At 34.1% G+C, this 27,997-nt stretch overlaps 1 protein-coding gene and 1 pseudogene across 35 annotated transcripts in view; both read right to left on the bottom strand.

Moving 5' to 3' along the window:
- RIMS1 (regulating synaptic membrane exocytosis 1) overlaps positions 1 to 27,997 on the bottom strand; it is a 414,008-nt gene that overhangs the window by 350,626 nt on the left and 35,385 nt on the right. The window lies entirely within an intron of this gene.
- Positions 21,065 to 21,183, bottom strand: LOC118605015 (annotated as a pseudogene).

The following is a 27,997-nucleotide window of genomic DNA, read 5'->3' as shown; positions in this document are numbered from 1 at the left end:
TCTGTAAAGATTATTGGCAGAGCTTTTTTTATAACTAATGATTTTTCTATTTTTTCTTTGTAACACAAAAGCACAGCTCTTTGAATAATAATTTTAGGGTAGTTTTATGTACCTAAATATGCCTCTTCTCCACAAGCATTCTTTCTCCTTCCTCATCAGGGAGCCAGATAGCCAAATAAATATCTACTAGAGGTCCATAATAGTTCCTTGGTGGGATTTAAGTGGATTTTAAATAGATAAAATAAAATGGGAAAATGAAACTTGGAAAAGCATTAATGAAATTTCAGGCGCTGCTTTCAATTAACTGTAACTATTTTCTCAACAAATTCACCTACCTAGAAAGTTACAGGAAAACTAGAGCAAGTTAGATACAAAAATATATTGTACGTGGACTATCATTTGTCCATAAATATTAAAGTACTATACAAAAAATATACACTATTCACTATTTATTTTAAATATTTCTTTATTTTAAATGAAATATTTCTTTATTTTATCAAGAGGCCTCGATGCTTCTTTCACCTAAAATATAACAAAAGAACAAGACCACATCATTTTGACACTTCAATGGGAACTTTAACACCTGAATATGATTGCTTCTTTGTTTTAATTTTTTGTATGTATTTAGAGAAAAAGAGAAAATATCTCGTAAATAACTTTTTTCATCGCCTTCATCCAAATTGATGAAAATATGAACATATAATTAGGAAAACATATGCGAAAGGTATGATAACTAGAAAAAGACAATCCAATGAATAGGACTACTTAGTCTTCACTAACAAAGGTAATCATTCTCTAAGCCCTCTGCTCTCTCTTTTGACCTGATAAGACCATTATTCCTATGGCTTCGAATATGCTAATGGTTTCTGAACTGTCATTTCCAGACTTCCCCTCCCATTATTATCTATCATGTCTTAAATCTGTATCTACCTTCTAACAATCCTTCTAACAACTGAGCTGGAACAGACTAAAATACTGAACGCAATATTCCTCCTTTTCTCAACCACCTCTCAAATTCTGGTCATCAATTAAATCTTCCCAGTACTGATATTCACAATCTTGATGCCACTAGGACCTCTCACTCTCACTCTCACTTAATGGCCAATAAGTCATTGAGTCCTCTGGCTATTTTTTTTGAAGGATCTTGAAAAACTTCCTTTTCTTATTTATGTCTACTACTCCCGAATTCATTTTTTCTCTTGAATGAACTACTGGAGTATTCTTTTTCAACCTCCATTTTCTCCTATCCACAGATTCTATAAAAGGGTTTCACACTCTCCTCCAATCAAATACAATGCACAGTTATCTAGTTCCAAGGTATTTCATCTACAAATTCCCTCATTCACTAATTTCTTCCTCTAAATTCTTAATGTAGCCCATTTTCCAAGTAAGGTAAATATATCTAAAAATTGTAGAACATTATTTTCATCTCCATTCCAAATGCCATTTTTCTTATTTAAAATTATCTGCCTCTTTTTCCCTCTCCATTAAATTTTAGTCCTTTCAAAATTCAACCCAAATGTACTAAACTCCAGAAAACCTTCAAGGCTAAGGACTCTCATTAACCCTTCACCAGTATCCTCTAAAAAATTCAGTCCTTATATAGGCATAAGAGACTTTGTTTAATAGCTGCAGCTCAAGTACTGGGAGGAAGTTCAAAAATGTCTGCTTTGGAAATAGGACATGAAATGCAAGCATGTTCCTTCCAAAGTCTTGGCTGGGAAGCCCTCATGATTATGGCATCTTTGTCATCAATGAACGAATTCACCGGATGTGTGCTCTGTGCCACGTGCCATGCCAAGTGCTATAATCACAGTCTGAAAGCTAGTCAGTCTGTTCATTAATACTAATAGTAATAATAATAATAGCTTACTTGTATTGAGCATGTATTTCACATGGACTCTTTCAAGCTCTTTATGTGCATTAACTCATTTGATCCTCACAACAACTCCATGTAGTAAGCAGGTTAAACAGACATTTGATGTAGAATTTATAAAGCCCTGTTATATGTAAATTGCAACACAATTAGTTCCCAAGCTGAACTCAATTACATACCATTTTATTTCCTTAAAATTGCTTAAATTATTTTTTAATATAAAAATTAATTAACTTCCAACACAAGTAAAAACAATAAGATTAAGTGTAGGATCTAGATTAATAATGAAATAAAGTCTGCCTGTTTCCCTCACACCAAAAAAAAAAAAAAATGTTCGATTTAAAATATATTTATTTTGAAGAATAAAAATCTAGTCTCTTATACTTTTAATGTCTGTGTATACTGTCATGTCACTTAGTGTTCACGAAGGTCATAAAATATATAATATATATATATACATATATATATATATATATATAACTAATGTTCGCCTTGCTCTTCAGCATCACTTCCAGAGTTCCAGTTAGTCACTCCTCAGATTTACTTGGTATATATCTCTTATTTACAGATTCATGGATATAGAAAAACATGAGGGGTTTTCAAACTTGAAGACTGAAATTTGTTACCCCTCCCATCCAAGTTACTAACTTTTTCTATATCATTCATACTTCTGCTGTAGGTAAACCTAAAGCCACAAAGAATTCACTGGTCTTGAGATAGCTAATTCTATTGTTAAAGAATCCTGACTATTGGAACATTTTTTAAAAAATGTTTACTGAAATCTGCTTCTATGTAACTTCCATGCATGGGTCCTAATTCCACCCTTGAAAAGCTATATGGAACAAGTTTGTTGCCTTTTTAAAAGACCATCTCTTCACATATTTGAATCCAGTGGTCCTGTGTCCCCTTCACTCTCTCTTCACTTATCTTTCTTATCAGTCCCTCAGTATCTCTCCTTAGGCCTGTGTTCCAGAGACCCGCCCCTTCTGGCTGCACCTCTTTGGGTTAACAACTCTCTTAAAAGTTAATTCCCTTCATTGTACAATAATTTTACTCTAGGTCCACAGGAAGGAATACAAAATTAAATTTAATAGCCCTCTCTAATAGACAGGTCCTATAAAAAGGCCACTTGACATAAAAGTGATATTCAGGGAAAATTATCTATGAGAGGCTTCCAAACCTGGCCATATATCAGAATCATCTAAAGAGGTTTTTAAAGGGAAAAAGTCCTTGGGTCCCAGCCCAGACCTACAAAGCTGCAGTTTGGACCCTGAGATTTTCACAAATTAGTTCCCTTGGATAATTCTAACAACGTGCAGGCAGGTGACTGGGAATGGCTGACAACAAATGAGCTGCTCATTCACTCACTGTTGGACTGTCGATGTCCTTTCCTCAGAGGAAGCTAAACCACAAGAAGTCTCCATAACTTTGACCACATTATCACAGCCCCTCGTAAAACAGCTTTCCCTGAACTGCATTTTAATGTTTAACTGCCTTCAGCTTTTATGACAGGTCGATACAAGAAATGGCTGTATGAAGTAGGTTTCTGCCTTTACTGTAAAATACTGGTGAGGTCACCATCTATTACATCAGTTTGATTTCTTTCTATAAAACTCTACATTCATTTCATTTTTTTTTTCAAAATTTAGCATTGAGAAAAATATTCCCTGTTTATTACAAATATCTATCATGATTTCTTTTGGTCAGGATTCCATAGAAGTTCAGAGAAAATGTAAAGCTTATCATAATAACTGTGTTGAGAGAGTAAGTGTATTTATAATCTCAATTTTTCCTTGGTTATAAGTTTCAATTTCTATTTTACCAATATATCATGTTGAAATACTTTTGAGAAAAGCAAAACAAAATCACAGAAAGAAAAAATTAAAATGTTACTTTACAGAACAAAATTAAAAGACAATTCTTCTTAAGTTCAAAAAATTTAATATCTTACAGAGCATAACCTGGCACCTAGTATACATTACTAAACAAGTATTATTATGATGGTGACATCTCACTGAAATTGAAATGTTATATAAAATCAGCATTTCAGAAAAATGTTTCATGGAAACATTCCATAGGAATTAACTAAATGTTTTCACACAGAAAAGGAAATAGTTTCATAGTCAAATAAATTAGGGAAATATTAAGTTAAACAGGTTGAGCAGGTTTTTTCACTGCATAAATTTTTAGACAATTTAAAATGTCAGTGTTCATTGTTCACCTCTAAAACAGAGACATAATATGTAGTATTCAGTTTAGGAAAAGATGAAGTGAACCTTAGCAACTGCAACATAAGAAATACATATTCTCCAAGGGATATAATCAGTGTTTGGTAAGTCATTCTAGATAATATAGAATAGCAAATATGGTACTTAACTTTAGTAGTAAATATTTTCTATTGTCTATCTCTTAATCTAAAAGCATTACTATGTTTACCTGAACACAGGCAATTGCTTCACATTTTGATCTGCTGAATAAACATATCACCAAACTCTTACAAAGTTCATCTTCCAAGTAAGACCTTATGTTTTTAGAGTACATATGTTCTCCATTCTTATATACTAATTTCATAGGAAGATGACACACAGGAGTTACTTAACACTTTCATTACTAAGCATTCAATATCAACTCACTAAACGGACAGATTTTGACCAAAACAAAAATTCTTTGTGCAAAGCCTATAGTTTTTGTTGGTTGGTCGGTTTATTACACAGGTAGCAATTAATATATTTATGTGAACTTTAAAAGAAATAATGAAAAAGGCACAGAAATCCAAACATCCTTCTTTGCAATTCCTAAGTTAGATGTATGATGAATAAAACAAAATCATTGTAGTAGGTAGACTGCATCTGTTACCTTAATATTGGAGAGAAAATACTACATGCAACAATTTTAGTGTTTACACATACATTTTACATATTTGTTTTTCAGGAAAATAATAGTGTATCTTATTTTGCCTATAGAAAAATTAAAGGGACAATCAGACATTTTCTCTAAAACCACATAATTACCTGAAAATTTTTCTGTTTTTTCTCTTATGTATAAAATTAAGTACTAAACAAACCAAAAATATTTACATCATGTATCTTCTATGTACATTACATATGTGTACATATACATACATATACAGGGCTTATGTCCAAAATATATACAGAATTCTTATAAACCAATAAAAAATGACCTATCTTATGACCCAGAGATCTATTTCTAGGTACTTGCCCATGAGAAATAAAAACATATGTCTACAAAATAACTTGTTTAAAAATATTCATTGTAGCCTATTCATAATAGACTAAAACTGGAAACGAATCAGGTGTTCCTAAAGAGAAAAATCGGTGGAAAAGAGTCACGGTATATTTTTACAATGGAATGTGCTCTTGATGTGTGCAACAGTATACATGAATCTCAAAAAATTTTTGTTGATCAAAGAAACCAGACATAAGAGTTCTTACTGTATAATTCAATTTTTATAAAGCTCAAGAAAAGGTAAAAACTAATCAATGATGACAAGAATCAGAGTAGTTGCCGCTGGCTGGGGTATGTGAGAGGTGGGTAATGAGAACATTTGATATATTGTTTTGAGATGTGGTGACACAGGCATATACAATTGTTGGCATTCATCAAACCGAACACTTCAAATCAGTAATTTTTATTGTATGTAAGTTATATGAATGAGTAAAAAATAAGAAAAATAAGTGATATCTCAAAAAAAAAGGGCACAAGTCTTAAGAATTTAAGGATATGCCACCTTTCATACAAGTAGACTACAATTGGTTTGAAAAACAATAATTCCAATAAATGACTATGGAAGTCAAGCAATATACTTTTTCAAAGTGAACAATTTTTTTCTTTATGCTCTTGTTAGAATCAAAAGGATGAATATAAATATAGTTAAAACTAAGAAATTTTTATAGGAATATTTTTCATCAAGATGAATTATTACATATACACGAAGAACTTAAAACGTTTAAAACAGAGTTCAGGAAAAGAACAAAACCACGGTACTACATGTTTAAACACTACTTGTAAATTTATATGTAGATTATTTAGAAGGTAAATTTACCACTCATATTTCACACAAAAGACTACCTAAGACTTGTACTAGCATTTATGTCTGAAAAAAAGTCTCAAAATTGGTATTTTGAAAGTCATGGTGTACATTTGATGTAGAACTGAAAGTATGTCTTGTGTCATATGCCTTATAAGGCAAGTGACATTTACTGTCTAAGAAATTCTGAGCCTTAGTTGAAATTTCTAAGAGCAACATCTCGTAACAAAAGTTTTAAAAAAATTATTTCTAACAGAAAAATGCTAAGAAATGCAGTCAATATCAATTTCTATTATTTGAAAATTATATACATAAGTAAAAGTTAGCCATCACTATATTTCAAACAGCTTTAATCTATCTCTTTATAGGCATAAACAGTTTAAGCCTCTAAAGGCAATACTATTAAAAGTGCACTCCTATAACCTCAGTCTATTTGGTTGAAGAAAAGCTTAAAGACAGTTTCAGAGCTATAATTCTTATGTCCTTATTAGAGCTTCCACAACTCAAAGGTCCTAATAGAAGAGGAGGTGCATTTGCTTTGGCTTTCTTCCTTGCTGAAAACAGCCTAAATGGTTCAAGAATCCTGGAGAGCCAGCCAGAAGTCCCTAAATTAAGCTATTTCAATGTACCTTTATTCTAAGAGGTATGTTTGTTTTTATACTAAGAAAAGAAACTTATTTTGAAAGGGAAAAGAATAGTGATAATGGAGGGTATGATGAAATTTAAAAAAGAATAAGTCAGAATGTTAACATGCTTTCACAGACAATTTTATATCATGGATCCTCTGCCCCTCAATTTGGGGCTTGGCCATGTGACTTGCTTTAGCCAATAGAATATTACCCAATTGATGGGATGTGACAAGAAAGGGCTTGAAATGTCCTCATGCATTTGTACATTGGGACTTGCCCTCTTAAACTGTCACTACCATGAGACAAACCTGGGCACATGGAGCAAATCTGGGCATGACTTGTAGCTTGAAACCAACCCTTTTAAAGCCCAGCCTATGTCACTTCCACCCTGCCAACCTGCAGAAGAATCAGTAAACTCAGCTACCATTGGCTGGAGTCCTCCAGCCATCCCACAGACATTTGAGAGATAAATGCTTATATACTGAGAGGTTTATGGTTGATTTCTCCTTTTTCCTCTAGAATGACTACTAGGCCTCAATGGGAGATATCTTTGTATACAGTTTCAAGACAGACTTTTCTTCCTACTGTAGCAGGTACAATCTCTATCTAGCATGTTCTCATAATACCCAAGTTCCAGTTGTCCAGCTATTTCCCAGGGGGCACCTACCTGAGGCCTAATCTCCAAGGATGAGACTCCACCTTCCCCTACCAACTACTTATACTCATTCAGTATGGTTTCCCAAGTTTCTCAAAAATTTCCTGATTGAAGACGATTTGTAATAATATGAATAAGAATGATCAAAATCCCCATAAATAGAACTTTGTTCATTTTAATCATTGCTATATCTCCAGTTTCTAGAAAATTGTCAGGTACATGAGAGGTACTCAATATATATGTTAAAGAAATGAATAAATGTTTTAGAACTTTTTTTTTCAATATAGATAATGGTTATACTGGACAGGAAACCAGTACATTTACTCAAAGGACAGAGTTACTAAAGAATTTGAAGAGACAATGGTGGGGAAACTTGTAGGATCATAACACTTTGCCTGGAGTTTCATAAATCCCATGTTAAGTTTGCCACCAACTCCACAAAACACTATGTAGCACTGTACATTGTCATTACTCAGTATAAGTCACAGTCAGGTCCGGACATGATGGAACTAATGTGGCCACCAACCTGGACCTGTCTTTAATATTCCATGTGATTTAAACCCACAAGACCTGGGTGGAAAAACATAATGACTACACGCCCAAATCCAATTGCCTCATTTTCATCTTATTAAGGAGCAAGATTATTGTCTTAGAAAGACAGTATGGTAGAGCAGCAGGGCAAGGATTCACAATAACTCAGTTCTAGGCTTGGCTTGCCACTTATTGCTAAAAAATATTAGGTAAACAACTTTTTTGGCCTCGTTATCATCGAACACAGTGAGCATAATAACATATTTCTGGACCCCATCTGGGAGAGTTCTTGGCAGTAGAAATGAGTATTGTATATCAAAATGCATTGAAGATACTCAAGCATTTCAAATTGTATAGTATTGTTTTTTTAAAAGTATTCTTTTACCGTACTTGAAATATTACATTTGAAATAGAGGCACTACGAACTTGTTTGTTGTATGTAAAAATGTAGTTGAATAAATATCATCACCATTACTTGTACAGTTATGTGGTCAGTGCCATAGTCTGAGGTCAAGAATAAAAGAAAAACAAAAAACCTCCTGCTGAATCTGAAATAGGACTTAGGTTAAAAAAATAATAATAAGGAAAGAAGTCTCCATTTACCATGTTATTGATATGCTAAAGGAAACATGATCTAAACAATCCATCATAGATCAGGACATGGAACGAAGCACAAAAACAGTGTCCTGATCTTCATGCATGCTTTTTTTGGTTTCTCATGTCTTCCGATCTTACCACAGTCAACTAACCGATAGTGTATTTGAATTTTGCATGCTGATTTAAAGAAAGAATTTAAATGTCAAGTTTTACAGCTACTTACAGTATGATTCTGCAAATTAAATGTTATCTTAGACTTCTGGCTTTCTTTGTAAAGGCAGTCCAATAAAATATGTAAACATGAAAAATAAGCATGTACAAGAGGCATGCTTCTGGTATTCTTCCGAGTTTTCTTTTTTGTAAGAGGAAGTTTGTGTTATTTCATCACTTTGAATAAAAATGCATCAGACTATAGCACTTAAAAACTGGCTTTAAAGGTGGAAGCTGTCTCAGTTGAAAAAAAATAGTTTTAGAGGAAAGCTTAGATATTTATTTATTTTTTAAAATGTCTTGGAACTTTTGAACAAGACATAGCTCTCAAAACACAAACAAATTTAAAGGCACCTTCTAAAATTATTCTAATAAACTTACAACTGCAGGTTTTCTAAGAGACTGTCATTTTTTCATTCATATTTTAACTAAATTCGCTATTACCAAATCCTAATGATAGGCTCAAATGTAGAAGTCTCCACTGTTAGTGAGACTAAACATTCAATAACCAAGTTCTTGATTTCTCCTTTCTAGAATGATTTTCTAGGTTGCAAATTCTTGACTAGTATCTGATGTTCCCTAATTTTGGAGGTTTCTATCATAACTATTTCCTCAAGTTATTTTAAATTGACATATACTCTACATACAATAAATGCATTCATCTAAACTGCATAATTACATGCACTTTGACAAATGTATAGTCTTGTAACCACTACCTGAGTCAAAACACAGAACATTTCTATCACCTAAAAAACTTCTCTTGTCTCCTTATACTCAATTTCTTTCCCTCTTCTCACCACTTCCCGACCCTATGCCACGGCAACCACTGATGCCTTTTTTATCTCTATAATTTTGTGCTTTCTAGAACATTAAATAAATGGAATCATCCAACATGTAGTTTTTTAGTCTGACTTTTTCACTTAACATAATTTTGAGGTTTATTTGTGCTGTTATATGTATCAGTAGTTGGGTCCTTTTTATAACTGATCAGTGCTCCATCCTACGGGTGTATCACAGTTTGTTTATTCAGTCACAGGTTGATGGCCATTTTATTGTGGCTAGTTTTTTCCTATTATAAGTGAAACTGCTATGAATATTGAGAATAGATCTCTATGAAGGTATATATCTTCTTTTCTCCTGGGTAAATACCTAGGAGTGGAACTGTTGAGTTATACAGAAAGTTTATGTTAATTTTATTAAAAAATGACAAACTGTTCTCTAAAGTGGCTATACCATTCTACATTACTACAAGCAGAACAGGCGAGTTCCAGTTACTCCTTACCTGTGCAGTGGAAAATTATAATTAACATTTTATATATCACCACATAATGACTTGACGATTCATAGCCATTTGTTAGTTTAATGTTTATAAAAATCATGAATTTGCCTATTTCGTTTTATTCTTTCTGTATCTCTATGAGGAGAGTATACTTAAATCCTCATTTTTTTATATAAGTACACTAACACTTAGAGTGGCTAATTTGCCTGCAAAACAAGACAGGTCACCAGGGACCAGATGATGAGTGTAGTCAGGGTTCTGCTAATTGTCCCTTGCCTCTACTTTGCAGGCCTGATTTAGCTTATGCCCTCATTCTATTTATAGATTTGATGAGTAAACTTAAGATTCTTCTAATGCATGAAGACTAAAAATATAAAAGTATATTGGCAAGGTCAGCATTCTAGTATCTTTACATGTCCCCAGGGCATCCCTCCTATGAAAGCCCGGAAGAGTTCCCAGGTAATTTCAGCCTGCAGTGTTCTTTCCTATCTTCTCCTTTAGGTCAGCACTGCCTGTCCTTACTGCCCAGTCTTGTCTCATTTCCATTCATGAAATTATTATGGCTGATATAATATTCCTAGTAATAATTATGAAACTTACATTTTACATACTTATTACATGTCAAGCACTCTGTTAGGTGGATCAAAAATATGTCATTGAATCTTCACAGCATCATTATTGTCTCTAACTTACATAGGTGGAACCTGTCTTAGAAAGCTATGTAGCATGCCTAAAATGACACAGGTACCAAATTAGGGTTCAACTCCAGGGAATCTTACTCCAGAGGTCATATCCTCCACCACTTCACTCTACCTTGCTAAAGAGCTCCAAATCTGATCCAAGTGTCTACTGTGGGTATAAACATATGACCCAAAAAGTCAGTTTTTTTTGTAATTTTACAAACTTGCTATGCCTCATGGCATTCCCACATGCTAAAATGCTTCTCTAACCCTTTTTCTGCCTGAGGAACCTTTAAATTTTCTTCTAGGCTACATTCTAGTATCACGACTTCTTGAATCCCTCCCTAATTTATGTAAAAGTTTCATTTTTCATGTCCTCGTGGTCTTTGACACCTCTCATTAGCATTTATTGACTTGCTTTATAATAATTTGCTTTTAAGACTATCTCTTTCATTAAATTATGACATCTGTGAGAGTCAAAACTTAATCACATTTACCTGGCTATGCTATTCCAAATCAACTAGGTTATGCTGCTAGACAAACAGTCCCTAAATCTTACCGGTTTAAAATAACAAAGGTTTATTCCCTATTGATTTGGCAAGTTCATCTCACGAAGGTGTGGGCTCTGCTGTACACTGCTGTCATTCCAGGAGGCTCTACCATTAGTATCATCATGAACTGCCAGGGCAGATGAAGGGAAAGCTGGCAAATTGAACACTGGCCCTTAAGTGCTTGTACTCAGAAGTATTAAATATCACTTATCTTCATATTTTATTAACCAAAGCCAAGTTGCATGACCATGCCTAACTTAAAGAGAGTGGAGAAGTATAATCCTAGCAAATGCCTAGAAGAGGAAAATAAGACATAGCTGATGAACACTAACGATTACCTTATCTGACATTCTCCAAGCTTAGCAGTACATGTATGGCTCAAAGAACGTGAACTAAATAAACTAAATGGGGATTTTTAACCTATAATGTATAAAAATCACAAATTGTGACCATATGCTAATAATATTGATTTCAAGTGATATCTTATGAAATTAATCCCAGTGTTTACTATAATATCATAAATACACTTATTTATCCATCTTGACTATATTCACTTATAATACATTAACAAGTTTTAATGAGAGGTTACTTTACGGGGAGTCCGTTAGGTGATGATATTTAGGCTAAAACTGTTATAACACATAATGCCTGTAAACTAAAAAAATCTAGAGTATATATACTATACATATATATATATATATATAAAAAACAAGTTTTTATGTTATATGCGTGTATACATATGAGTGCACTGCTTAACATTATTATTCCTTTATTCGGTCAGCAAATTAGTGAACTCCTATCATACGCAATGTACTGGACTATGAACTCGAGGTAGAAGGAAGAATAAAACTAATGCGGTCCTTGCTCTCATGGAGAGAGTACAGAAAATAACCATGGAACAGACAAATGAGTAAGATAATTCTAGGTAACACGTACTAAGAAAATAATAAAACCGGGTTTTGTAAGAGAGCAACTGGTGGGGTAGGGTTGTGTGCTGGATATCTTTTGTTTGGGACTCATATCCAATGTCCACGCCCCTGTCCACACAGCTCTGTGGCCTGGGAGGGTTAGCTGTTCTCACAGCATCCATGGGATTCCTTACCCTCCAGTTCTGGGTTGGCTTTGCCAATGAAAGGCATTCATGGAAGATCAAGGAAGTGAAGAATGAACTTGAATGAGGTAGTTCTCTCTCTAGCACTCTCCCTGTCATACAGCATCCCTGTGTCCCTGTGACAAAACCCCCGACATCTATCTCTTTCCACATAGCTCTCTCTCTTTTCTCAGGCTTTCTCTTTATTCTTTCAGGCCTAGGGAGGTACAGGTCCTGCTGTCACTGGCTCAGAGTTACTTCACCATCCCTTGTTGTCTGTCCTAAACACATCTTGCCACTTTGTAGTGAGTCTTTTTAGCAAATTCTTTCCAAATTACCCATTTTATTATGATATCTGTTATAGGAGACAATTTAGGGAGAAGTCTTGACAATTTACACAGATATATAAAGAAAACATAGGTGTTAGGTTTTTCTCTCAATGATCAAATCTTCTTCAGGACCCCTCTCCTACATATAGTAACAAGTCACCATCTAGATAAATTACTAAAGTCAGGGGCGCATCAATGGAATTCCTTACCCTCTGGTTCTGGGTAAGAAATCTGAAAAACAAACGACAACAACAATAAAAAACCACACACACTTTGTTTATAATCTGAGGGACCTTAATTCCAGTTCAGACTTATAATGCTGTAGCCAAATGTCTCCAACCCAGACATCTCACATGATTTCCATGTAGAACAAATGAAGTCCACACACAATTTTAGGCAGAATTTTGATTGCTATTGTCACTAAACCTTCAGCCTGTTTTTCAGAGAAACTTCCCAGCCTTACTGCCCATTATTTTCTCCATTTTCAGTCTTCTTCGCTGGTCTCATTATTCTGCCTCACACCAAGACGGTGACCTCCCTTTCTCCTCTTCCCTCTAACACCTACCTCAGGCTAACGCCACTTTTTCTAATACTACAACATCCTCCACAACCCTTCAAACTCCCACCCTTCCTCACATCAAAAGAAAGCAGGACTTCCCAGTACAGTTGAGCAGGCTGGGTGTGCCCTGTCTGAAGAGCATGGCAGGCTATGGAAGAGCATGGCAGGCAAAACCTGACTTGCTCTCCACACCCACAGATTACACCAGGAGACAGTGGAGCTCATAGGAGGAAGGGATGTTTCTCTTTATCTACACAGTTCTATACTGACACATTTATTTTCCAGAAACATTTTCTTTTTAAAAATATGTACACAGTATTCACTTAAAAGTCTTAAATGACACAGAATCATGCACATATATAACCTATTCTAAATATTAAATGTCTCATTAGGTACATTGTTATAATAAGCCATTATAAATATGAAAATATGAAAATAAACACTAATGCCTCTCCAAATTTATATTAATCATAATAATATTTTACCAAGTAATATAAGTAATGCCTAAAGGGTTGACAGGCATCATTTATTTTATGTATTATATTTTATGCAGACATATGCTTCAAGATAACTAAGAAAAAATTAATGAAAAATATTTAAAAGAAATTTACTTTCCTATACTGTATATTAAAGCTAGTAACGAAACAACATATTTGCATGTGTATATAGCAATATAAAACATTTTAACTCTATCAGTTTGCAATTTCCTATCACTGCATGGGTATAAGCCACTGAAGAATTTGGATTAGCAAGTTTACATTTGAAGTGGTGACTCAAAGATCACAACTTTGGTGTTCAAATACTCCATCAGAAAGTTGATATGCCCAAACAATTTGGAAGCAAAATAATCATGACAGCTACAATTTTGACATTTATGATAATTAACTGCTGCTTTTGAGAAAGAAAAATTGCTTATTGCTTATATTGTATAGTACATGCTGAACAAAGTTGAACCGCCCTTAAATAACCAGCTTGCATTACGCTACATCCTCATTATTAGCCAGCTCTTTGGTGTGTACAGAATCACCGCAAGATTAGAAATACTGATGACTAGTGCTCACTTCAGCAGCACATATACTAAAAAAAATTAGAAATACTGATTACTAAAATAGTGCTAATTCTGACCACAGGAAAATTCAACAAATTAAAAAGTTTCATCCTTTTCAAAGAGTAGCTTGCTCCTAATCCTTGTAAAACAAATTTTCGCAGAAATTGTAAACTTATCCTTCCAAAAGTGTTGAGTCTGTGGAGGAAAAACAAATCTGGAATGATCCAATGGAAAATGTATGAAGTTATCCCTGCTACATAACCTTAAGTGAACAAAATCAATGACATTGTTCCTAAAGGAATCTTTCTGCTTGGTCAAAATACCACAGGTTTTAAGTAGCTAAGCATAGCCAGAAAATATAACCGAATTTAAAATTAAAATTTTCAGGTGAAATTTCACCTCTAAATAGCTCGAGCCACAAACAAAAATTAATTATTTATGACAGTGGTAGATAATTTTTTTTTTAATAGACATGTTAATACAACTTTAGGAGAAGCTGCAGTATATGAGAACAAGTAACCTAGACTTTATCCTGACTCAAATTCTACATATCTTTTCTTTTTTTGAATCAAGATTTGAATTCACTGCTGATCCTAATACACATGTGTTTAGTATACATTTTGCCACTGTAACACACAAGCCTTTAAATATCTCTAGTTACTTTTAACATTTACACAAATTTACATTTAATATTTACACACACATCATTTGAAAGTAGTGTTCTAAATTAGTGTGGGTACATTTAGGTAAATTGTCCATGGATAATTATTAATATTCAGACAGGCATTCAGAAAAAAATTAGAATTTATAAGGACCTAATTTTTATATTTAGTATTGTTTCTATGATTCTAAGCTATATATTTTTGTCACTTTTGATATCTCCTTACAAAAAAACCAGTAATTTCTGATAATATAACAAAATATGATATATTTTTAAAAATCTCTCCAGGGTTCTAAATAAACTATCTGCACATAACTGTTGTTTGACAAAAGTTACCATTAAATGTAGCATAAAACAATGACTATAAAATACATAACACATACATAAAATGTTACACAAAAACAACAATTATTTTACTATATGAGTTTGAATACTTGACATTCAAATAAAAAACTCCATGCCAGAATACATGTACGATGTACATAAATTGACTGACATATATTAAAAATGATATGTAATCAAACTTAGAGTAATCAACTTTAGGTATCATTTACAACCTGCATGTGGAGTCTACTAAGGAATGTTTAAAAGTTTATTTTTAATCCTCACATAAAGACAGCAATAAACACTGAATCAGTTCCAAATCTGACTCAACCTTGAGCAGATGTGGAATTACCTGTGCTGGCCTTACTCACGGAACAGACAACGGCCATGTGTTGTGATTACAGCTATGACAAGGAATGCTACAAAAGATCTGGCACCATGGTGGTGCATACCATCACTCCTTAGCATTCTATAGCATTGTCCCAGAATGCATCTAAGGAAAAGAATGAAGAGAACTAGACAATCAATGCCCACACATAAATCTACCAAGGAGCCATTTTTGAAAGGTAAAGTGTCAACTAGCAGAAAGGATTGTCTTATAGAACTGGAATCATATTTAGGTGAGTAGTGATGGAAAGTTTGCGTGAATTTCCTCTTGGACCTGGCAATCAGACCCTCCCCGCCATGCAGAAAGAAACTGAAATCAGTCTGTGTTCCCAGCCTGAGATGTCACCTTAATTTGGAAGTCTGTGGCCCAAAACTTATAGGCAGACTACAATCTTCTCTGTTAGCCATTGGACCTGTGATAATGTGACATAATAGCAAGAAATACATATCTGGTCTTTGACCCTTGCCTGGCACAGAGCTTCTAAAAGTCTTGGAATTTCTATATTCTGAGCAATAAAGATTATCTATTGCTATGTTAATCAAGTGACTTTTGGAATGAACCTAAGGATGGGTACTGTTGCCAGGAGATCCAAACACCTGATTAGAGTGATTAGTGTTGGAACTTTCAGACCCACCCACCTGATCACTGGGGAGGGGAGAGGAGCTGGAGGTTGAATCAATCCTCAATGGCCAATGATTTAATCACTAGCCTATGTGATGAAACTGCCATAAAACCTCAAAAGGACTGTTCAGAGAGATTCCACGTTGGTGCACATGGACATGCAGGGAGATTGGTGTCTGGAGAGGGCACGGAAGCTCTGCACCCTTTTCCCATATCTTGCCCTAGGCATTTCTTCCATCTGGTTGTTCCTGAGTTATATCCTTTTATAATACACCAGTGATCTAGTAAGTAAAATGCTTCTCTGAGTTTTGAGAGCCAGTCTAGCAAATTAATCAAATCTGAGGAGGGGGTCATTGGAACTTCTGATCTGTTATAACTGATTTGTCAGAAGCCCAGGTGACAAGCTGGACTTGCAACTGGCATCTGTTGGTTTGGAGGAAGCTGGCAGGACTGAGCCCTCAATCTGTAGGACCTGACACTTTCTCTGGGTAGATAACTATCAGAATCGAGTTGAATTGTAGGTCACAGCTGGAATGGGAGCATTGCTTGGATCTGTGTGTAAAACCCTTTCACTGGTTGGAATTGGAAACAATGCTTTAGGACCACACCATTGTTCAGCTGAGAGTTAAGGGAACTGGAAAACCGGTTAAGAATTGACTTCTAATTCTGCTGTACGTATAACGGTTCCTCTTCAGCAAAGGTGGGCCCTCAAGGGCCTTCTTTCAGAGTCAGTCTTATGAAATGTACATAGCACTGGATAGAAGAGCAGCCATTGAGAGGTATTCTAGCCCCCAAAGTCAAAGAGCCCATTCTACAATTCCTCTAAGTTCTACCAGATAATTCTCTACATTCAGCTATTGATGAGCTTAGGGCAGGTTCCATAGAATAAGCTCTGCTTTTTCCTCAAAATAATTCTGCTCATTGTTCCAGCTTACTATTTTCAAAGGGAAGAACTGAATTGAATATCCCACTCTGTAGGGACATATGATTGCCTTCCTTGTTGATTATTTTTGCTTTAGGTAGTGTAGGAAGGCAACTGGTTAATTCATACATGCAGAACTCTTACTAGTTATTAGCCCCTTATAAACAACCATCTCTCACAATTCCCTTTTCTTCAAGGTTGGCATGGCATTCCATTGGAGCCCAAAGAATACTGTTACTGGGATTTCTCAGCATTTTCCTTCTGAGATACGAACTGGAGGTGAAACATGGTCAGTCTCCAGCATAAACAACCATTATTAAGTTTTCAAAATTTTACACTTTGAGGTGTTATTCTTTGATGCTCACAACGAAGGATTACTTCAAGGAAAGCTAGTATCTGCAATATTTAAGAGGGAAGGAGAGAAATCATGAGAGGAAGACTCCAATGCTGTGTTCCCAGACAGTTATTGTAGCCCTAGGTCACAATTTGTACTTGTTCACATGTTTATGGATATATTGAGCTGGATCCGGTCAGAAAGGATGGCTATAGCAATAAACTGAGAGAAATTAAAAAAAAAAAAAAAAAAACTCAAAAAACTAAAAACAAAAAAAACATTCCAGAATGGTACCCTGCATGCTGCCAACTGGCTCTTCTCTCTTCCCAGCAAGAGCAAGCTGTTTTGCTCTTATAGTTCACCCACCTACCATGTATGTCTAGACCAAAGCATATTTCAGTGAGAGAACCCTATGCTGCTTAAACGGAGCTGTTTCCAGAGGTATGATTATACTTTTTCCTTGATTTTTTTTTCTCATCAAAATAATGACAGCACATATGTGAAAATATATGGTATTAGAAAAATAATCCGTAACACTTAAATCAGGTAAGATTGTGTTCTGACACATTTTTAATTGATACATAAATTATCTTTTCTGATTTACAGAATAAGATACGGAGTTGGTGGAGAGGAAATCCATTTGACTTGATAAAATATTCATCCATCATCTCTGTTTGAAGTTTTCTGAATAATGCCAAATTAAGTATTTATCTGAGAAATGAAGAGAAAAGGTTCAGTCTTTAGGTTATTCTCTTCTCTTACCCAGAATTGAAAGAAAACTTCCCAGGAAACCAGCCCATCTGGCTATCTTCTGCTTCTTTTGCCCTATACATTCCTTTCTCTCTTCTTTTTTCACTCCCCCACCCCCCGCCAACCACTCTAACTGCATTTTCTTTAACATTTTATTCAATTTGCTTACTTTATCATCAGTCTCAATGTTAACAACAGTTTAATTTTACAGAGTTTTTCTTCTGAATTCCACCTCACCCTTTTTGTTAGGGGCAAAAATGCACATGTGAGCGCACATGCATGCGCGCGCACGCACACACACACACACACACACACACACATACACATACACTGATTCTAGAAGGAAAGGTGGTCTTACTACAGATAAAATTTGGGGTCATCATGGATAAGCATTATATAGGCAGAAATTTTCTGAGTTCCAACAGTCAGACAGTAAAACACCATGTTTGGAATGTTTACTATTAAACAGCAGGAATCCAGTGATATTTGACAGCTATCCCTTGGACTCAGAATCCAAGATCAAAGTCTGTATTAATTTTTTTTCTCTCTTCAATTAGTAGCACTAATATAATCCACCCCACAATGATTAATCTATAAATCCCAGTAATGCTACCAATGCCCACCCACAATTAGTGTGATTAGTAAGATACTATATTTATCTCGAAAGATAAACATATGGCAATTAAAAGATAACTAGTAAGTAAAAAATATCGAAGAATACTAACATTACAAACTAAAAACAAACATGTACCGGCATTAAAAGTTTTTAAAGTGGCAAGCAGGATAAATAGCTAGGGATAGCAACTGAATACAGTAGGGTATTTTTAGGTAGATAATTGTAATTCGTGAAAGCTGACAAACTATGATTCATCACAACCTATATTCATTGTTAATAGGTTCCATTTTCATCGCTGGCTTTTATGTTCAGTGCCAATAGTCTTCAAACCACTCTGACTGTAAACTCTAAACCAAAGACAACAGTTATGTGTTTTAAATGATTTGCCAAAACAAATACCAGAGGTAATGCTGGGTCAGGTTGATGTGGAGTTCTTCTAGGGAGTTCTTGGAATTTAATTTTAACTGTTTGAACTAAGCACACACTGATGCTCACCCTTTTTACTCCCACATTACAGATCCTCTGCACAGAGTTGAGAGAAAACTTAAAACAGAACTTGTCATGGAAACGAGGAGGTGGGAGGGTTCTCCAGGCACTAATTCAAGTACGTTTTCATTTGCAATACACTCGAAAGTATGAATTTCCTTTTAGTGTCTAGTAAGGCCCACAAAGCGAGAGCTTAGGGTTGGATTTTTGTTTTGCAGGGTGTGATTTTCTAAAATTATTAAATAATTAAAAGATATATTAAAGTGGTCTTAAGATTTGAAATTGTATTCTGCAGCTAACAACTTGATGGTAGCAGCTCTGGAATGACTATATTAGAGTGGAAATCTGATTGGAAAATCTGCCTATGGAACTGTTTTGAAACTAAATTCTCGTAGCTTCTTTATTCAGTTGTGTTTACTTGTGATTGGGAAAGAACTGATAGACATTATGTAGGGGAAGTGGGACAGCTAAAATCCTTTCCTTAACAGTAACTTTTCTCCCTGCCACTGACAGTCATTTGGTCTTAGAAAATTCAAAGGGAAGGATATTTTCAATCGTTTTTCAGTCAAAAAGCTATTTCAGTTTCTAACGTAATGCAGATGGTCAAATACACAGATGCAGGTCTCCACGACAACTGAGTACTTTGTCAGATAACTGCTATTAATATTCACTAAACAAATACTATAGAGAACCCACTGTGTGCCAGGCACGATGGTTGGTTCTGGGATACAAAGATTAATGGCCTAGAACAGCTCAGAGTCAAGAGGAAGAAAAGGCAAGAAAACACATGGGGAAACAGTGAGATAATTACTGCAGAGGTGAAGACAGACCTACCAGGGGATATTAGAGGACACCTCACATGGAAGTGGAGTCAGAGAAACTCTCTGTGGAGAAAGCCCCAGAATTAGTCTACTTCTCTTCACTACTCCCTGTTCTATCCTGTCTCTCCATCCTCCACCTTAATCCCTACTATCCCATTCTTTGTAAGTATTCAAAGCACTGATGATATGCCTTTGACTGTAAGAAGTATGTATCACTAGAATATAAATTCTTCAAGGGCAGGGATTATTGTCCATTTGCATCATTACTATATTCTCAGTCCATAGGACAGTGCCTGCCACATAAATATATGCTTGATAAATATGTTAAAAAAAAAAAAAGAAAATTAGGAAACTAATCCAGTCTTTATGTTCTCTTCCTCTATCTTTTTCATAATTTTATTCAGATATGTAACTTCTGTCAAATTTATTCCCCCAAATTAACATACTTCCCAATCGTACTCCATATAATTTTATTCTAGGGATCTTCCTATTTAGCAATGATTTTTTAAAAGTCCAAAGCATGTTGTAGAACATTTCTATGTCAAGATATGTATCCTAGAATAATATTAACATGTACTAATTGTTACTGATGATAAATTCATCATCATTATTAAAAGATGACGGTTTATCTAATTTGTCTGTAGATGGCTATCCTTAAATTACTTTATATACAGTGGAGTCTATTCATTGCAAAATAAGTTTTTGTTTCTTTGGGTTGGTTCTTAAGATATTCCTATCGGGCTTTCTTTCTGCTCTTTCTTTTATATTTCATAAGCATATGCAAATTAGAGTTTTGATATCAATGCTCTGTATTTAAACATACAACATTAAGCAAGTATTTCTCCCAAAGTCTTACATGACCCTTTTAAATTCAGGTATAGTAACCTTCTTATATAATTATTCGAAGAGTCTTATTTTTGAACTGGAGAGAATCAAGTTCCCTAGGGTCAATATCTTTGAGTTTGGGGTGTGTGTGTGTGTTTTGTTTTTAGGTGAGGCAACCCTTGGTTACAAGGAACTTGTCAGCTTACAATTCCTTATTATTTTTTTTTTTTTTTATGCCTACAGCACCTGGTCTTCCTAGGTGGTCTCCTATCCAAGTACTAACCAGGCCCAAACCTGTTTAGCTTCCAAGATCAGACAGGATTGGGCTTGTTCAGGGTAGCATGGCCACTGATGAGTTTAGTGTTTTAAACAGGACTTCTACATGCTTATATAAAATTATAATTACAAAAATTGATTGCAAAAGTAAAAAATATTAGTGTCAACAATAGTAATTTAGTTATATAAGGATTTATTTTATTTTTACTAGCTTTATAATAAAAGTGTCCATGTGTGGCCAATTTTTGCTTCATATTTTTAATGGATGCTGGTCTTAGTGCTCACACTGGTTTTGCTTTTAATCCATTCTGACTTCTCCAATCCTGACCTTTACTTTCATATAATCTAAACATACCAGACATCTTCCGGTTTGGGCTGTGCTAACATTATTTCCATTTTTATCTTCAGACAAGCTTTAAAAGGAAAAGGAGGATAATTTTTATTTTCATGCTAAAAAAGAATTCTGAGTTTGCTAACAAAAAAGGGGGATGTTAGAGGCCAAATACTTAGAGTTTATTCACTTAAAAATCAGTAAAAATGTGACATGATAGTGCAGCAGAGTAGGAATCCGGGGAGCTTGGACTCTACTCATGGCTCATAGTTATCTAGGTAACTATATGTTGGGCCTTGGTTTGTCGTCTATTAAACAGGGCAAGAGACTGAATAATCTCTAGAATCTTTCCACCAGTAATATGTAATTCTGATTCTATGAAATGTTCATACCTCCTAAAATCTGGGAGATTATTATAGCAAACATGACACAAGTTTCATTGAGTTTTGGGTTTTATTATAATAACCTTCTCATGTGTTAATATGTTTGTTATCTTAATTTGTAAAATACTCTAAAATAAATTAACAGGAATATCGTATTTAAGTATTTGAAATATGGCTCTAGATAGTAATTAGAACTTTTCTTAATGCCATCACTTAACATTATTAAAATACTACTCTCGTCAGTAGGCACAGAGTAAGAAATAGTATTATTAGAAATAAAAATACTTCAAAATAATGAACTACATAGCTTTTGATAGGCCATCCAGTTTATTTTCTTTTATTAAGACAATTACTTTTAACAAACCAACATTGTCTATAAATTCTGTTTTAAAGTGGCCACTTGAAACCACAAATGCTAGATCCCTTTGTCTTGAGAAAAGACATTCAAAGCAAGGCCTATATATAACATTGACTGTGATCTACAAAATTAAAACACAATAACAACTGAAGATGTTCATAATAAAAATAATTAATAAACTAGAGAATAAAAACAACTGCATGATAGTAGTCGGTTTTTGTGGGGAAAAAAAGGTCATGATGAAATTATAAAAATAAGCTCAGTTCACCATTACAGTTCTTCTGATGACAAATTTGAAACTGTTCTGGAAGTATGGACATAGGATTATAAAAAGATATACACAGGGAATAAATAATTCATTGAAGATAATCATGATTGAAAAAAATATTTTTCTTTTTACATATATATCTTCATGTATTCATACCTTTATTCCCCTACATTTGGGACTTTCTTATTTCTGAATTTTCACAGTAGTAAAATAAATTCTGTATTAAGTTTTTCATCATCTATATGCCACTGACCATTAAAAAATTATTTCTAATTTTCTCAAATATATAAATAAAATTTTCCAAAGATAGGCTGAAATATTCTGTTCTATCTCTAACAATTGAATTAGATATTTCATATTCTTTCCAATGCTATGCCTGTCCCATTAATTTTAATATTAGGTGTTAAACATGATAACTTTCATATCTTTAGTTGTCTCAAATGAACTTTTAGAATATTTTCTTATAATTTAGTTTCAAAACCTCCCCCCAGTGCCAAACTGACCCTTTCAGATTCCTTCAGATGCCTTCTTCATTCCAAGCCAAATCTCTCTCCTGATGAAAATAAACTTTAATGTGAACCAAGTTTCCTTTGAATTATTTCTTGCTTAAATACAAGATGAGATTTTAAGAAAAATATATAATAGTTCTCTGCCTTCTTGAAGAATATACTCTACCATATTAAATAAAATGTCTTTTTTCTCTCTAAAACTCTTCTGTATTATCATTTTCTCACCCTTTCCCCTACTTGTATATGATGCAAAATCACCTTTCCCCAAAATATTTTTCTTACAGAAAACCCATTTGTAAGTGAAATACATTCTGATACATCTCCAAATAAAATATACTTTGTTCTCAATCTGGCATACAAAAGTTTTAACAGAGTGAAAATTAAAGCAATCTGCCCCCATGGTGGTTTGTTGCCTAGATTCTCTGGCCACCTTTTACCCTCGTTTGATGTACTAAAGTGTTAGTCATTAATTCATGGAGCCACTATTGATCAAGTGCCAACTGTGTCAGCACTATCCCAGTACCTAGGGATATAGCCCTGAATTGAAACAGCCTGAAGCCCTGTTCTCAAGGAGAGCACCCCTTACCAGGAGAGAAGAGCATGAATTTAAGAGAGATGAAAATAAATAGAAAATATAAAATGCACTCCAGACAAGTGCTCTGAAGGAGAGGTGCCATGAGCAATTATGGTTGGTAACAGGACCAGTTCGGTGCACAAGAAGATGCTGCAATTCTCCCTTTACTTCCGCTAAACAAATTAAGTCAGAAAATGGAGACTTTCTGTCTCTTAAAAAATTAGCATTACATGGACATCTTTTTCATATATATTAAATTCTTGATGACAGACTGATCTATTGAAATTTTTTCTTGCTTTTTCTCTGTTCCTCCCCAGGGAATATCTCCTTCATTACAAACTACTCTTTCTGTGCTGGTGGTTTTCACCATTGGCCTCACAATTGAATCATCTGACAAAAGTTGCAAAGTCTAATTTAATTGGTGCAGGCTGGGAATCAAGATTTTAAAAATCTAATGCACAGCCCAAATTGAGAAGCACTGTTCTTTGCAGTGCTTTCTAGAAATTTAAGGACTTGATAAAAGAAAACAGGGTAATAGCTAGTGTACCATATATGTGATTGGTTAATAAGGAATACATAGACATAAGTTATTCATGGGTGAAGTTTTAGATTAGACATGTCCTTTCTCCTAAATTTCCAAAAGTTGATGATTCTTATTGATTTTGATCAGATAAAAGCTGTAAAAAAATCAATTTAAATTTAATCACTTTAGCAAATATATGTTGAAAAGATGTTCTCTGAGCATTATTTCAAGTAATGAAAAGGAGAAACCATTGAAAAAGAACTAGTTACATAAACAGTGCTATATGCTTACAGTGGCATAACATTAAAAATAATAAGGTCATTCTATACATTCTAAATAAGATGTCCAGGATACACTGTTAAATAAAAAAAAAAAATCAGATTTCAGAAAGTTCAAATGAAACTAGTCCTCTGTTATAATTGGATGAGTATATAAGCATGTATGTATATATATTTGTGTGTGTATATATATATGTATATATACACACACATACACACACATACCTGCAAATTTGTTTATATATACAAAGAATGATGTCTGAACACTTTGTAGAATGTGGTTGGTGTCAAGGGAAGTATTTCCCTTTCTAGTCATACTCACATGTTGCTCTGATTTTTAAAAGAATAATAATCATGCATTCTTTTCTTTGAAAATTTTAAGGTTCTGATTTCCACAATTTCTAGATAGTATGCTAACTTGCCAGTTTATGAAGAATATGATTACTCTTCCATGACTTCAATTATAAAACAACTATACAGTTTTATATAAAACTGTGTAGTTTCAGAAAGAAAATTGGCCAAGAAGTAATTTATAAATGCATTCTACTTACCCGGCAATTTAATCCAATTTCTCTAGCAATTAAACAATATCTTTCGATACTATTCAATAATGTATTTCCCTACCAGGTAACCAAAGGAAAAAACCTACCATATATTTACACACCAAAGTTCATAGTCATACACTCTGTACTGCAGGACCTTAAGAATTTTGCTGAATTTTGTCTAATTAGTCAATTAATAGCACCTGCCTTTATTCAGTCAAAACTAGCCTTTCACTTTAATTCACTGTGATTCTTTATTCATCACAGAACACAATTATACATATTCAACATCATTTGAGTTTGTGTTATGCAGTTAGCTATAATAATTTTACAAACCATTGCACAGAACTGCACAATAACCAGAAAATTGTGAGTCAGTCAGGTCTAAACACTCAAAATGTCTTTATCCTGCAGAGTAACTCTGCTAGTGTTATATATAAGTAGCCATGCTCTGTCAGTTTAAAAAACATGGTTGCTGAAGGTAAGGAAGAACAGAGCAGCATACAAGTGACAGATATTCCTGCCTTCCCCACATTGTTCCATCTTAAAGATGTTCCATCTTAAAGTAAAAATGTATGAAGAATGTAAATTATCATTCATTCACGTTCAAATTCCTTCTGTCTTCTTTCTCTGCCTCTACAAGTTCATATAAAGTTCATCTTGGAACAGGAGCAACTTGGAATGCCAATATGGCAAAATCAATAGAACACTGATTTTGAATCTAAACAGATTTAGAATATATCTTGGCTTGCCACTTGTTGGGTATAGAGCTTTACTCAGTTTTCCAATAGGTGAAGTGAATTTAATAATACCTTATTCATCATATTATTGTATCATACAGCCATCTATGAAGTAACAGTGTCTATAATCTGTGGTGGTCTGGTTGGTAATTAATTAATATACTGCTTTTGTAAAGTGAGGCCATGAAATCTATCAAAATAGTTAAAGTTCAGATCATGATTAATATAAAAGTTACCAAGCTGATGTTAACAAGTAGAAATGTCTGGGCTACTGTTAGATCTTGAATTCTATAAAGTTTACTCATTAACTTAGTTACGGGATATCAACTACCCCTTTAAAGTGCGAACAGTACTTGGTCTTTGATTTTGATAGACAGGAGAAAATGTTTAGGTTTGTTTGTTCAATGCTGAGCAGAGATTGATGTGGACATCTAAAAACCACATTAGATTTATGCACATGATTTTACAGTTGTGTTTTTAATGTGTGTTATATCCTTTCATACTTAGATCTTTAAATTTATATCTACATTATTAATGTGAAAATGAGATAAAATATATTTATATCAATATGTATGGGGAAAGTTCCTTAAAAGACAAATAAATTTTGAATAAAACGATCCAAAGTCCGTGTCTAAACTGGCTGAATTAATTGAACACTTTACCATTTTTCTGCCTAACTGATTAAACATATAATGGAGTCTATGGTTTCTATAAAGAATCACCAGAAACAGCAGCTTTAAAACCACAGAGACAAAAATCCATAAAATAATATAGTAGATAAGGCAAAAAGGCAGCTGACCAAAGTCCTAACTTCTCAAACTATTGCTACTTCTTAGTTTTGAATGTTTTTACAAAGTCCTAAGTTTATTCTTTGTTGTCTAAATTTTTCTCCATTTCTTCAAATTAGATCATGTAGAAATCCAGTTATTATATTAAATTACTGGACTAGTCTGTGCCTTTGTATCACTCATAAATCCTGTTGTAGGATGTTGTAATTTATATCAACAAACATTGCTGTTAAATATTTCATCTAAGTAGTCATTTATTCACACACCAGGTCAAACAAATATTCCAACTTAATAGAACACGAATTGTCTATTAAATCATTTTTCTCAACTGCATTGATACTTCCTGTTTTGCAGCCTTTCGACAACTATTTATCTCATCCATCTTCCCCCTCACAACTCCCAATTCAAACAAAAGAGAAGGAAAATAATTTATCACATGCTTGACTCCCTCCTAATTTCTTTTCTCATAACAACTCTATAAAGTCTTATTATGTCCATTTCACAAATAATGAATGAAGCTCTGACTTGGACATCATCACACTGATTTCACCGTATTGCAGGTAGGAGGGCAAGGCGAGGAGTGGATAAGCTCAAGCAGAGGGAAGTTTAGTTGTTTAGACTGACAAATTCAGTTATTGAAAAATACTACGATACCCAAATGAAAGATAACAGCAAAACCTCAAAGGTAGAATTAGTAGTCTTCCCAAATTATTCCCAATTTACCTATTAGCATTATAAAAAGGAAAAAAAAACATACTGTATATTACAATTTTCTGCAAGTAGTGATTCATGCATTGATGTACGTACTCCAGAGTGTTCATTAGTCACCTACTAGGTTCTAGGCGTTTCACATGCCAAGATAATACTGCACAGTCCCTGCTACTGAGGAGCTCAAACTCTATGATAGAGCATTCTTCAAAAGGAGGAAATTTAACATCTAAAAATAAATGCCGTGCCATTGATGAAGGCAATAGCCTCAAAGAGATTTCTAGCCATATTTGCTTATGTATAAAGAAAGAGGGAAATACAAAGATGAGAACAAACCTTTATATTTTATTGACTTGTAATAAATGATCAGCTCACAAGCTTTAAGTCATTAAACCTCTTCATGGAAACTAACCTGAGAGTAAATCCTGGAAGATGATATTACCAAACCGATTACTGGGTCAGCAAGGCCTGTTTTGCCTAGAGGCAAAGACAGAAACTTGGCTTTCTTTATGATAAATGTTCTTGGAGCCCACAGAGAGCTGAGGACATGATGTGTTTTGTTTTCCTCATCACATTGCAAGCTCTAACCTGGTTCTCAATTACTACCTCCTACTTAGATGGCAGAATTCATCCAAAAGTAAAATAAACTACTTCAAATATGAAACTCACAAGTGCTTAACAGGTCAAACATATAATCCAAAAAACAACTTTCCAGAAAGCAGGGGGAAAAGGATACAATGGCAAGGAAAGCAGTTTGGGAAGAATACATACAGATGATAGGCTGAGTAATTATCAAAACTGAACAGAAGAGCAGAATCAGCGCTTCTTTTCTATGGAGAAAAAGCATCAAAATATTTCTAGGTAGTGTGATTCCCAAACCCTATTTTAA

This window comes from Rousettus aegyptiacus, unplaced genomic scaffold (assembly GCF_014176215.1).
Source record: "Rousettus aegyptiacus isolate mRouAeg1 unplaced genomic scaffold, mRouAeg1.p scaffold_m13_p_1, whole genome shotgun sequence".
Taxonomy (NCBI): Eukaryota; Metazoa; Chordata; class Mammalia; order Chiroptera; family Pteropodidae; genus Rousettus; species Rousettus aegyptiacus.
This window is presented reverse-complemented; position numbering and strand designations above follow the sequence as displayed.